Here is a 13,667-nt window from a genome sequence, read left to right on the forward strand (position 1 = left end):
CCTTTAAAAGTTCTGTTTAAATGGTGATTGTTTCCATACTAAGGAAGGCTTAAGAATGATTGACAAGTTCTGCTTTTGCAGCTTTTATTTCTGCCAATCAGATTACTGAGGGCAAGAGTGAATAGTGCATATTTAGAAAATACATTTTTAAAGTTGGGCTTTGACTGAACAGTAACTTCATAAAAAAGTGAACCTTGCTTTTCCCAACTAGCTGTGACTGAAATACAGCGAACAAAACAGAAAAAAAAAAAGGCATAATAAAGCAAACAAAGCTATAAAAAAGGCAGTTTTGCCAGCACCCAGCATCTCTTCTCAGGTTTGGGATCAAAGCTGCATGCTCATATCCAAGGGCTCTGGTTAACCCGTTCCTCTCATCGTGGCTACCACCCACAGCTCAGCTCTTTGTCAGTCCCCTCCCTCTTCATCTGCTCTTGCTGCCAGGTGGTCTGGCATTCCCTTATCAGGGCCTCAAAGGACTCTGCAGGAAGGGGGATTGGAAAAACAAACCAAATTCTCCTCCTGAGCCAGGCAGGTAGTTCCCCAGGTGCCTGTCCTCATTATGGAGATTGCTTTGGGAGCTGAATCCAGCTGGCAAAGGTTTTTCATTAGGATGGTGAGGCTGAAAATGTGAAGCTGGAGGGAAACTATGTAGCTATGCAGTAGAGGTGGCCTTGAGGTTGGGGTTAAAGAGGTGGTGGTAAGAATTTTTTTAATTTTTATTTTAACTTAACATTGTTTGTCATGGAAGTGGCAGCACATTTTGGGTGTGGTCAGGTTTGTTTGAATTCCCTATTCCCCCTGGTCTAAAGATGTTATAATCTTGCAAATGTTAAATTTTGACTAGTTTTAGCATAGGTTTGGGGCAGGAAAAAGCCTGTTTTAGGGCTGTGTGAGTCTGGATCTTGTGCAATGTGTAGGAGTTGTATTCCAACTATTTTTCTGGTAAGTGTATGAGGAAAGGCAGCTGAGGTAGGCAGAGCTCAGACTTTGCTTATTTTTGTGCTAGCAAACAGCATAGCTCTGGCAGGGGAAAAGGATTTGAAGTGTTGAGCTGACAAGTTAAAGGCATGGGCAGCTCCTGACAGCATTTTCCCTCTTAGAAATGTCACGGATGTATGAGAAGGTAGTTGAGAACATGGGTTGCAGCTACTGCCCTTCTTTCTGACTGGAAAGAGTAGATACCAAGAGGATAAAAACAGGAGAAAGAAATGAAGTGCAGGACAGTTGTGGAAGCTTTAAGGGTCTTGGAGTCCATGTGTTTCAGGTCTGCTAGCCCTGCAGAAGCTCTGTCTCATTTCATGTGGCTAGCCAATTCCCTGTGTGACAGCCCACCTGTGTAGCTGCTAAGAAGCTTTTACAAAACACATTTTATGTGGCTGGTTATAAGCTCTGCAGCACTCTTACAACAGCATAATATTTACTCATTGGAATTGTTGGGCCAGCTGGACCATTACGTGTACAGCCATGCACCTTCCCAGAAGTGGGTAAGGCATGTGTTTTCATGTCTAAGGAAGCTTTGCTTGGAGTACAACTCCAATGTGATTATTTCAGTGGCTTCTCTCCCCTTGGACTTAGTGTACAGGAGGTGTTTCACATGACTCAGCCAAAAATTACCGAACTCTGCTCTATTCTTGTTTCAAAGGATCTGTAAGTCTATCAGCTGCACTTACTCAGTGATAAATGCTAATAAACACTAGCTGTGGTAGCTATAATCTGTTAAGACAACATCCTTGCATCTGTTGGCTCCTGTTGGCTCTTATTCTGCTCTTTGCACTGATGGCATCTGCCACATCCAGTGTTGTCTGGGTGCCAGCTGACTGTGTGATCTGGCCATCCTATTGCTTTTCAGTGATAAATCACTGTATCTGCTGCTGGCAGGTTGGTAGCACTGCCTGGTTACGTGTGGTGAATCTGCATTGCAGCTACTGCTTTCTGGAGAATATACCTGAGAAGAGATTTAAGGAAGAAGAGGTGGGGAAAAACACTCACATGGGTGCCATAATATTGAGGAAAAACCAAAGGAGCATTTCAGTCCTCTTTTTTGTAGCCTAGTTCAGCTGAGGGCAAAGGAAAGCTGGGAAAATGCAAATGAACTGTCAAACTTTGAAACTAGCCCACCTCAATCATCCCCATTTCCTTCCATTGCAGGGAGGTTGAAATTCTCTTTGAAGAAAAATTATGATTGTTGAGTCACTCCAATAGCTGCGCTCCTGGCTGCCTGCCCCTGCCAGCCTGCTGCACATCTTGTAAGCTGATGTTGGGATTTCAGTGGTGGGAAACGAATGTCAGTCTGTACTCTCTTCATGCACCATTGAGCTGTGCTTATGGTCGCTCTTGGCAGCACGAAATCATTAAACAGATAAAGCCATCAGTCGTTTTATTTCCAAATATTAACCTAACTGCTAGTAAAGCACAGCCCGTGTCATCCTTATGGTCTCTGCAGAGCTGAGTCACATTAAAAACAGGATCTGCACGCTGGAAAAAGCCTCATACTTCTTTCCTTCACTGAGAGGAAATACCTGTCTGTGTGCAGAGCTTGCCTCAGAGAGCTTTGCTTTGAGCTGTAGCACAAGAGCTGCATTGGGGAAGTTGGTAGGGCTGGGCTGGGACTGCCCAGGGAAGCCAGGTGGCTGTGACCTGGATGCTTCAGTGTGAGTGCAGTGGGATGCTGTGCTGGTGCCATGGATGGATGGATGGCTGGCTGTGTCCCTGCTCCTTCTTTCTCTCCTGGTGTTCATCAGGGCTCTCATCTCAGCCTCCCGGGTCAGGTGGGGAAGGTTTGTCAGGCCCCAAGGCAAAGGAGTGTTTCTCCCTCTTGGTGGACTTTGCCCTCAGTGGCTGAAGATACATTTCCCTAAACACCCCCAGCAAAACTGGAAGGGTTTTTAAAATTCATTATGTCACAGAAGAATCTGTTTAATCAGCTGCCTTTCCCTGGAGGCGCTTTACACTTAATGAGAAGCATGATGGGAGGAATCAAAATTGGTTTACAGGAGTTTAGCCTCAAACTCCCCAGCTGATCTATTACTGAGTGCTCTGTAATTTAGAGGAGCAAATGGAGACACTGAACAGTTCTCACCCTGTCTGCACGGGTCAGTGGCAGAGGCAAGATGTGAAGCCTTGAGCATCAGTCCTTTCCTATGTGTTACCACGATGAATAGCAGAAGTCTCTGTTACTAGGAGCCTGATTCATGCTCCTGGATCAACTTGGCAAGTGCTCTTACTCTCCAGAGCCATTTGCCAGTTACTCAGTAGGGCATATCTCAGTTCAGCTTATTTATATATACATATTCTATATTTTTAATTACTCCAACTTGAAAGCAACCAAATCAGAAACTTTGCACTCAGTTGAGAAGACCACCAGGAACTTTGTGAAATAGATATGAAGTGGGATCACAGAGCTGGAATATTAAATAGTTTTGACCTTAGGTTCAAAAAATATTATTAAAAGCCTCACACGTAAAACTAACACTGAAAGAAAGGGCACTTGCTGGTTTTCTCCACTTGCTCACTTTCCCCAAGTGCCCATGCTATGCCTGGTCTTTTCAAGTGGCTTGTACCCTGCTTTCTTAGCATGGTGGGACAGGCAGCAGCTTTTCCATTACCAGGTTTTGTAGAGAGGTGCAGGGTTCTCAGGAAAGCTTGCTCTGAAAGAGTCTCTGTGGGCCTGTGCATGATGTTATGCTCTTAGCAACATGCAAAGTATTTTATTACTGTGAAATAATTCCCATTCCAATATCTCATTATACGTCTCCTTTTAACTTTTTACATGTTGGATTTTTTTAGTAAATAAAGGCTAAGTTATTTGCTAGTGGATTTTCCCACCACGTAATTGCTGTACTAGCAACGGCCGAGTGTTTTCCACAGGGCAAGTGATCAACACACTCCACCAGGAAGGGAGGATGATTTTGTTCAGCCCTCTCAAGTGACAGCTGCCAGAGCCAATGCTTGCTACGGAAACAGGTTTTTTGTGATAGTGTCCTGGGAGCTGGGATGGGAACGGCTCCCTCTGCCCCTCAGATGGCTCTCAAAGAAATGGCCAGAAGGGAAAACCTTTGAACTGGCTGGCTGCTTTTTGACCCACCCTGGGCCCCAGAAGTCTTAGTGTTGAGCTGTCCTATATTAAGGTGATACAGTCCAGAATCACACCCCAGAGTTGTGTTTATTGAAAAAAGTGCAATTTTGTGAGCATGAATGTATTCATTCACCTGCCAAAGCATCTGTGATAGCTCTTTTCTTTGTGGAGTTCTATTAAAAACTAGTCATTTATCATTTATTTAGGTATAGTTCACAATACATTTATGTGTAATTGCATGTGTCTTGGATGTAAATATTTAGATTTTGATATGACTAAACCATATAGTTTGTGTTAACTTTAGCAATTATATCGCTTGGAATAAAAATAGCATTTTCTCACAAAGATGAGTTGTGATGGAGAGTAAAATAGATCACCTTTATTTTCCTTTCGGCTGTTATAGTTGATAGTCTATGTAATGTACACCTATGAGGTTTTTTTAAAATAGGAGTATGGGATTTTTGAGAATGCCACTTACCATCAGTCTGTAACTAATTATTTACAGATCATTTATGAGCTGTTAGTATCTGTCCCATTTATTCTTTTTTTTCAATTGTTAAAGTTTAAAAGGACTGAAAGGGAAAACACAATTTGGAATGGAATTGATTTTACATCATCTGATTTTACCAGCAGATGAAGTAATATTGCAATATTAAAGAATTGCATTGTCATCTCTTGTTGTTAAGTTGCATTATGTCCTGTAGCCTTGGCTCACTTATTAATCCTTCAGTAGGGCACGCTTAGTTGCTCATCAAATGAGACAACATATGAAGAACTCCCGCCTACAATGTGATTTATATCTCTTCAGGCAAAGACACTGAGAACTGGATCATCTGCCTTCGCTTATTACACTGCAACACAGAAACAGTCTCAGGATCTGGAAACTGGCCAGTTAGGACAGACTGAAAATATGTACCCTGGGAACAAAGGGTAGATCTGCTCTATCAGTTGAGCATGAGTCTGAATTGCTCTTAAAAGCTAAATGCATGCATGATGTATTAACTTATGTATCCTGCTGTGGAGAGGACCTTTGAGACGAAGCTCATGTATGCGGGGCAGGTCAAGCAGGGCATGATCACTGAAGCCCAGCTTGGTTGCTGTACATTCACTGTAGGGAACAGGGGTGTGCAGCCAGATAAATGCAGTCTGGCTCCAATAGCGTATAGATACACTGAGCCAGCAGGACTTCTAGGGGGAGAGGGAAAGGTGGTACAGAAAAGTAATTTTTACAGCTGGTAGGGTTTCCCACTATGAGTCTCCCTGGAGTAGTGAAGCCACCTGCCAACACGAGCATCAGTTCACCAGCTTCTAGAAAGTGGCTAGAAGTAGTGGAGAGCAGTCTACTGGAAACAGTTTTTTTAATAGCTAACTGTCCCATGGCATAAAGATGGCATCCAGTCCAGTCCCAAGCTTTGGCATGCTAGACTTGCCCAATTACAGCATGTATTAAAGATCAATTACGGCAAAGATCGTTAGAAACATGGAGGATGTAGATTGTGTAGCTCATTATGATTACATCTCTTTTGTGTCTTGCTTTCTACCTTGAAGGGCGAGGTGTTCTGGTGCAACTTGCTGTGGAGGGGAGAACCAGTTCAGTCCATTTATTCTCCTTCAGCCTCCAGAAATAGCTGAAGAGCAGAAAGCTGGTCTCCACATGTTCCATGGGTGCACGGGTCATGTTTTTAATTAGTTCAAGCTCCCAGTATTTCTTTTCCTCCAACTCCACCGCTCCCATTTATCTTGCCTTTTTCCAAAGTAATTAATTCAAAAACAAAAGTGTTTTTAGCAAAAGGAAGTTGGAATATAAATATACTGAAAAAAATGACTGTTTTCTTTCCTTGTAAGCAAAACAGGCCCCCATGTGTGCCCTACACATTTCACAGAATCAAGTCTTTCATGATGTTGCATAATAGCATTCTGCATTTGTGGCACTGTGTCTTGCAGGATCTTCTGTGTTTATTTGAATTTTGTCTTTCTGTGCCATTTCTTCCCAATTCCCCTCCATTTCTGATCTTCTTTTGTCAAGAAGAAGATATGAATATTCTGTAGGCCAAATGGTAATACCATTTGGCTATTTCATAGATCGCAGTAAACACTATCCCTGGAGGGAGCTACTTTGTAAGTGTTAAGGTGATGGTAGCCTAGTTCAGCAGAGATTTGAAAGGGTAGGGTCCTCACACACAGCATAGCTCAACAGTCTGTAAGAGGGGTCTTTGGCTCATTCATGAGTTCAAACCTTGTGTGCCATCTACACAGCTTGTGACACCTTTACTGCATGGCCACAGGCTGTGTTCTGGAGATGTTTGAAGGGAGAAGACCAGGCACAGTCACCACCTTAATGTGTGCCCGAGGTGATCTCTGGGTGAGACAAGCAAGGGCAGACTTATGTTTCAGCCCACTTGCACGTGCAGCAAGGCCTATTCTTCATCTGTAGAGTGTGGGTGGCCCAAAGCACCTACAAGATACACAGTGGAGTTAAAAATGATGGTACAGAAGGAAGGTTGGAGGGGTGGATCACAGAACTTGCTATGATCTTCACCTCAGGGTGATTTTGGACATAACAGGGCTTAAAAATCTTTCCAGATTCCTTGCCTCAGTTTGGGACAGTCTCTGTATTCTACTGAGAATCATTTATACCAATGATTTTGTTGATTAATCTGCTTAGGTCCCAAATGTTACTGTTCTAAATGATCAAGGTGGGTGGTTATGAAGAAGCAACATAGTGAGAGCCTCTTGCTTAATGGGTCTTGAGTGCATTGTACTTAGCATTTCTATGGGAAGCAAAAATGGAGAATCCTTTGCTTACAAAATGGTGGAAAAACAGAAATTAAGAGCCATGAGGAAATGTCTGGGACTGCTGGCAGTACAGATCAGGAAGGAAAACAGAGTGTGTCATGCAATTCCCGTGTATGGGCATCTGTTGTACAAGATACAAACCCTGTAGACATTAAGCACGTCTCTTTTGAGTTCTAAAATCCTGTAACTAATCTGAGTCATTTGTACAGCTGAACAGACTCCAGGTCTCTTAAGTAAATTGGAAATACCTATAATTCTGAGGAAATTAAAGAACAGTTAGGTAGTCCCATAGCAGAGGAAGAAATAAAAAGGAGTCATAAAACCTCTGGTCTCTGGGAAAGCTCTGGGTGAAGACGACTTTCTAATAGAATTTTCTAAACTCTTTCAGTCTCACTTGGCTCCTGTCATACGGAAAAAATTTCAAAAGGCCAAAGCAAAAGGGTTCCATTTCAGCATTAATTGCAGTGTTGGGTTTTCTTAGCTCTCTTTCCTAGGAAATAACTCACTGATGCACCATTTGCAATAATTAAATTACAAGCCAATTCTTCTGACTAATGTGACTCAGAAGACACAGGTTAAAATAGCATCTAGAAAATGTCTGAACAGCAGACCTTATGGACAAGAGCTTAGCATATATCTTGAGGTTCACATTAATCAGAAAGCTGCTTCAGAGTTTATAGGCCTGTTATTATAATTTTCTATTTTTAAAATTCTCTGAAGTAATCAGAAAATCAACCAGCTCAACATCCCTAAAGAGAGCTGCTTCCCACCCACCAGCAGTGCCTGACTTCACTGTTGACATAAAAACCATGAAGATCTCAGTCTAGTATTCTGCCATGTAATTGTATCCTTAATTTTGGCCTTGTTAAAAGTCTGCTGGAAAACTGAGCTTGTGTGTCCTCATTAGAAGCAATTCATATGTAAATAATTTAAGATTTTTTATTTTTTTTAACTTTGAGAAAGAAAGCATCCCTGTGACTCAAACATTCTGCAGGCTCTTGCTCCTCTTGTGGCTCCTGTGTGGCTGTGACTCTTGACAATCTGATGCAGAATGAGAGGGCTGCTGGCCACACTCTGGAGAAAGAGCTTCTGGAGAAAGCATCTGTCAAGAGACTTTACCTTTTCACCAACCTTGGTTTAGTCATTAAAAGGATGTGAGATTAAACTATGCCATCTTCTACGTGCTTGTGCCTGGTGTAAACCCATGGAAAGGTGCTTTTGCTCTCCTTAGCCAATAGTAGCCATCTAGTCAGCAACTTCTCTGCGTATTGGAAGGCTTAACTTTTGCTCTTTTACATGCAAAAATACCTATTTTACATGCTGCTGAATTGGCAGCTTAGCAGTAGTGAAATGATATCCTAGTGTTAAAACAGAATGACTTTGAAGAGATACCAAATAAACACGTCAGATGAGTTATCTGGAAGAACTGAGACAACTTTGATAAAGTTAGGGTGCCTATTTCTGATGAGTATTTCTGGAGTTGGAAATGGAAGTTATCATGCTATTGAAAGTATTGACAGCAATTTGAGGGTGTAAAGGAATATTGCATCTTTACCTGATTTCTACGCTTCTGAGTTGGATGAGTCTCTTCACACTCTGTTCCTAAAATACAGTGTCTGAGGTATTTGTCTCTAAGAAAGTTGAGACTTTCTTGCTCATTAATAGCTTTTAAACTGTCAATGAAGGTGTTCAGAGCTTCTCTTTGGCACCTTCTTTTTGTAGATACATAAAAATGTAGGCAAGTGGGACTAGGTGGCAGATGATGGAATAGATTTAAAGCTGTTTGTCAAAACCCTTTGTTTTTTTTCTGTATAAAGAATTCTACATGGAAAGGTAGTGTGTGCGGGAAATAAAAGTAAAGTCCAAGGTAACCTGGGAGGCAGATAATTATTTATTGCTCATTTTGTCCAGCTCCTTGCAAAAAAAGAAGAAATCTTACAGCTGCTAGGAATCTGACCTTGTGCCCAAAAAATGTGTAAAAGCACAGCTGGTCCTGTCTGGCCCTAGTGGAAGTCAGCTTAAAAACTAATGGCAAAGACTTCATTTCAAGAGAGTATTTAGCTTTAAAAAATGAATAAGGGCTGCATGCTCCAAATGTCATCTGTCAATTTAACAAATGGCAACTATATACACATCTTAATGCCAGATTGCTGTTTCATTAGGCTCCTCGTGGGTTATTCCTTCTTGGTAGCTGGCATTATTCTAGCTGGAGCAGCAGAAAGGCAAGAGGCAGAGGCTCCTCACTGCTGCTGCTCCTCAGCCACCCGGTGGTGCTCCTTCCTGCTTTCAGGGGGAGGCAGGAGAGAAAAGAGGGCACAAAATGAAAAAAATTCTGGACAAGATCAATAGGGAGACATGTTCCTCAGTACAGCTGGTTTGAGATCAGCACGGCAACAGACACAAAGATATCTAGAGTTAGGATTGTAACTCCAGCCTCACAGGCAAGAGCTGGTGGCTGCTGAATTGCACTGCCCGATTGCTGGAAATCTGAAAGGGACAGGACTCCCTAAATGGGAGTGCCCTGCCACAGGGTATAAAGGAGGATTAAGGATTCACCCTAACTTGACTAAGACCTGCAGGAACAAACTGAATAAACTGTCAGTACAACACAATGAATTGAGGGAGGGCTGAGGAAACAGCCATGGCACAAGGTTCAGGTAAAGATGCAAAAGGGACAAGTCTGAGCTGCTCCACTTGGCCCAGCTCCAAGCCATCACAATGCCACTCATTCCCTCACTGCCCTCTGTGGCACTGCAGCACTGCCAGGGCTCTCTTCAGTCCACCTCCTCAAGCTGCAGCCGCCTGCACCGAGGCTTCCAGCTCTTTCCTGTGAAGGAAATGGTACTGAAGTGCCCTACATTGTAAGTAATCAAGGTTTTGTTGAGACCATGGCTGAGAGCTTTTCAGCCCTCCCCATTGTCACTGGCAGCTCAAGCATCCTGATGGAGCTCCCTGATGGGATAAACACATTTAAATACTAAAAAGTGCACTAAACAGGTATAGTTTTGAATTATTCATTCAGGCTGGTGCTGCCAGAACAAGTGCCACACAGCATGACTGGAAAGAAGTTGCAGAAGGCAAGAAAATTAATTTATTTAAGAAATCAAGAATTTGCTGTCTCCAGGGTCAGGTTCTGTGTTACCAGGCTGGTCACTACACAAGCAGAGGGTTTCCTTGCCAGGGAGCACAGAGCGAGGCCCAGAGCACAGGAGGACAACTAGTTAATTTTGTTTCCAGGCTAAAAAGACTTTCATTTGCTTGTACCACAGCATCCAGGGGAGTTCATGCTGTGATTTGTAAACCACAGGTAACCTGAACAACTCTCCCTCTATCCCAGAGCACTCATGCTAGGAAGCTGCTTCTTCTCAGGGACGTCTCCCTGCCCGAGGGTGAGGGGCTCAGTAAATGAGGTGCCACATTCAGCACCTTGCTGGGAGGCTGCAGGGAAGGGAAAATCACTTTGGGTCCTCTCAGAGTGCTGGCACATGAACCAAGGTGTCTGTGCAGCCACACCAGAGGGGATCTGCTGGAAAGTTAGGAGGGGAGTTTACAATTAATCCAGTTTCCTATAACCTCTTTTCCTGCTCAAATTTGTCAAGGTTTCTGTTTTGTTGTTGTTGTGGGTTTTTTTCAAGAAAAGCAAGGTTTGCAGGGAGATGGTATGTACAAACATGTTATTACTTATTTTTTGTTTTACTTCCTTTAAGTGTGTGGAAAAAGCTGGTAAGTTTTTTAACTCAGTGTCCCTACAGCTGGCTGTTGAAAGCTTGCCTGGTTTTTTTTTTCTATCATTTGGCTTAATAAAAGATATTGCCTCTCCCTGCAAATCTTGTTTCTCTTGCACAATATGGCTGCACAGATAATGGCAGTTGTTTATATCCTCACAAATTAATGTGACTGTAATGGCTACCTCTCAGACTTCAAAAGAGAAAGTAGGAATCAAAGCTGAAGGGAGCATCAATTTTTATTACAATGGAGGAAGCTCTGAAGGTTAGAGAAGTGCCACAACGAATCTTCTCCTGTACTTAAATGTGAAATCTTGACAGCATTAAGATCAGTGGCCAGGCGATCTCCCCTCCAAGAGCACCACAGTCTTGAGTCACTTCTTAATTTCAGAAGCTGTCCCTGTTTTATCCAACAACATGGGCAGCCCCCATAAGGGTCACAGTAGCTGAGGCTGGTGAGTGTGACCATAGATGAGGTCAGTGAACGACTCTTCAGCCAGAAAGAAGCAACAAGCTCAAGTTGCCCTTCCCACCCCTGGGAAGGGCAGAGTTAATTACATCAAGCTAAAAGTTCAGGTCAACAGAGCCCTTAATTTTATTTCCACCACACACACCCCACCCCTCCCCTTTTATTTATTATTCATTTAGATTTTTTTAAGACAAAAGGAAGGCACCATGTGGAAACATCACTATGGAAACATCACGGGCTCATTTGTACTTGCCTGCCAAGCGACTACCTAACTGAAGTTTTACATCCTATTGGATCACTGTTGGCCATCTGCTCTCCTTGAAACTTCTCTGAATTCCTTATTTCCCTGAAAAGTTCATTTTTAGAAAGGAGGAGGCAAGAGGAGAATCCGGCATTCTTGGCTAGCGCTGAGCTATTGTGAGAAAGGAAGATAAACGCACTTTGGGGCAGCCCCTTAAAAAGACAAAGATGCATGTTTTGCAAAGTAATTTAATAGAAATGCCTTGTTTCTAGATGCACCTCTATGATAAGAGTATATATTGGCAGCCACAAGGCAAAACAAATAAACAGCTGCTTCTAGTACTCTCACACTAATTGTCTTCCTCTGCCCTTCTCTCATTCAGTGTCAAACATATTTTCTTCTAAAATGTAACAGTTACTGCCTACACTGGAGCTGTTGGCTGCAGGCTCACCAGCCCTGCTCCAAATAAAACACAGAAATAGATTTCCTGCCAAGCACTGGGGAAGTTTGAAGACTTTAATTTTTAAAAAATATAATCTTTTTATCAGTGCCCTAAGCCTGCCAAAGGTAATTATGGGCCATAGCACATTTACATTAATGCACAGGACCTACAGACATTTCAAAAGCTTAATGGAGAAATCCCATAAATGTACATATCGAAAAATACATTAATTAAATTAAACTGTCATGTAAAGATATCACTTAATTTTGCAGAATGGAAGGTGCCCTTAATGGGAATAGAATGGATCAGTGAGCATTTCAAAACCCAAAGCTGTAATTTAAATGCAGGCTCTCCTCTAGTGTGCAAGTCACAAGATGTATTTATTACAGCCTTGGACTGTCAATTGTAATCAGTTTAGCAGAGACAAAGCTGTGTTGTTTTGCTTCCTTGCACTCCTATCTGGTTCAATATATTTTTATGTCATATTATTGACAAGCAAACCAAAGGCTGAATTAAAATGTTTGCTTGTGATGAAGTGGCAAAAATGCAGTCCAAGGTAAATGTAACTCTGGAGCCTACACATTTATTTATCAAGCAGCAAGGGAAAAACAGTGATGTGAGACTTTTAAACTCCACTAAATAAACCAATTGAATATATTCACTGCTGCTCTTGAGGCCTGCTATGTGGCAACACAGACACAAATAGATAAAAATAAGTAAAAGCACTGAGAAAATTAATAGCATAATTTATAAGTTGCTGCTCAGTTTTACAGGTGGCAGTATCAATTAAAGTTGTTGCTTTTGATACTCCTTTAGGGCTAGAGCCAAAGCCTGAGCTCTAGGTCCCCAGCAAGCAGGGAGCAATGCTTCTTCCCAGGGCTTCTCTGCCCTGGTTTGCTGAAGGCTTTTTTTGGTAGTAACAGTTACAAACCAAGCCTATGCTTCCACAGTCATCTGCCCGTGTTTCCTTCTCACTGAGTAAGCACTCCGTTTCTGACATTCTTCTGTCTTTATCCTCCAATTCTCTTTCTTACTAAGTTAATTTTCTGATCTGAAGCACTGACATGGTCAGCTTATCATGGCTGCCACCTGCCTTCTTCCAACTCGTCCTGAGCTTAGCCATGGAGATGCTTCTCTGAGCCTGAACCTAGAGCCTTCTGCCCAGGATCTCCACAACTTCTCGTGGAGCACTCAAATTTGTGCAGCTGACTCTGAACGGCAGCAACAAACTCCAAACTCATGATTAGAGAGAACTGCAGCAGCACATCTGACAGGGACAACTGCCCCAGGCAGACCTCTGAGGGCAGGGACAAGGAGAGGCCAACAGGACCAGCCCTTGTGGGCTCCTGCTGCCAGAGATGTTGCTATGGTGGTGGGAGCCTGGCCATTTGCAGGGAGGGAGGACAGCGCTGCCTGGGGGAGAGAGGAGATGGCTGCACATGTGCTGGCTGTCCAGATGTATTGCCTTGGCACTGATGAGTGGGTTGTCTTCAAATGTGAGTTAATTTCTTGCTTTTATAAAAATACCTGTGCATCTGCATTTCTTCTTACTCAGAAGTAACAGATAAACACTTAAGATAAATTATTTTTGTCACCCTCTTCAGTTTCCCTTAGCTTTGAGTGGGACTTAGAATGTTTTTTAAGAGGAAGGTTACCACTGACAGTCATTACAAAATATTTCTGTTCCATCTTTAAGGACTGCAGAATTTGACACAGCATTTGAAATGCGTTTTGTTCTACTAGCAGGAATCTTTCTACTTATTTACATGGCTCCTAGTGTCCCACTATTCAAACACTAACAACATTCTTCTTTGAAACAAGGCAGTAGGGAAGCAAAGTGTTCTTAAGTCACCCTACAGGAAAACAGGTGCTGAGAGATCTAGGTCCTGGTCCAAACCAATATGTAGGCTCCAATTCCT

This window comes from Chaetura pelagica, unplaced genomic scaffold (assembly GCF_000747805.2).
Source record: "Chaetura pelagica isolate M959 unplaced genomic scaffold, ChaPel_1.0 scaffold455, whole genome shotgun sequence".
In the NCBI taxonomy this organism is placed as follows: domain Eukaryota; kingdom Metazoa; phylum Chordata; class Aves; order Apodiformes; family Apodidae; genus Chaetura; species Chaetura pelagica.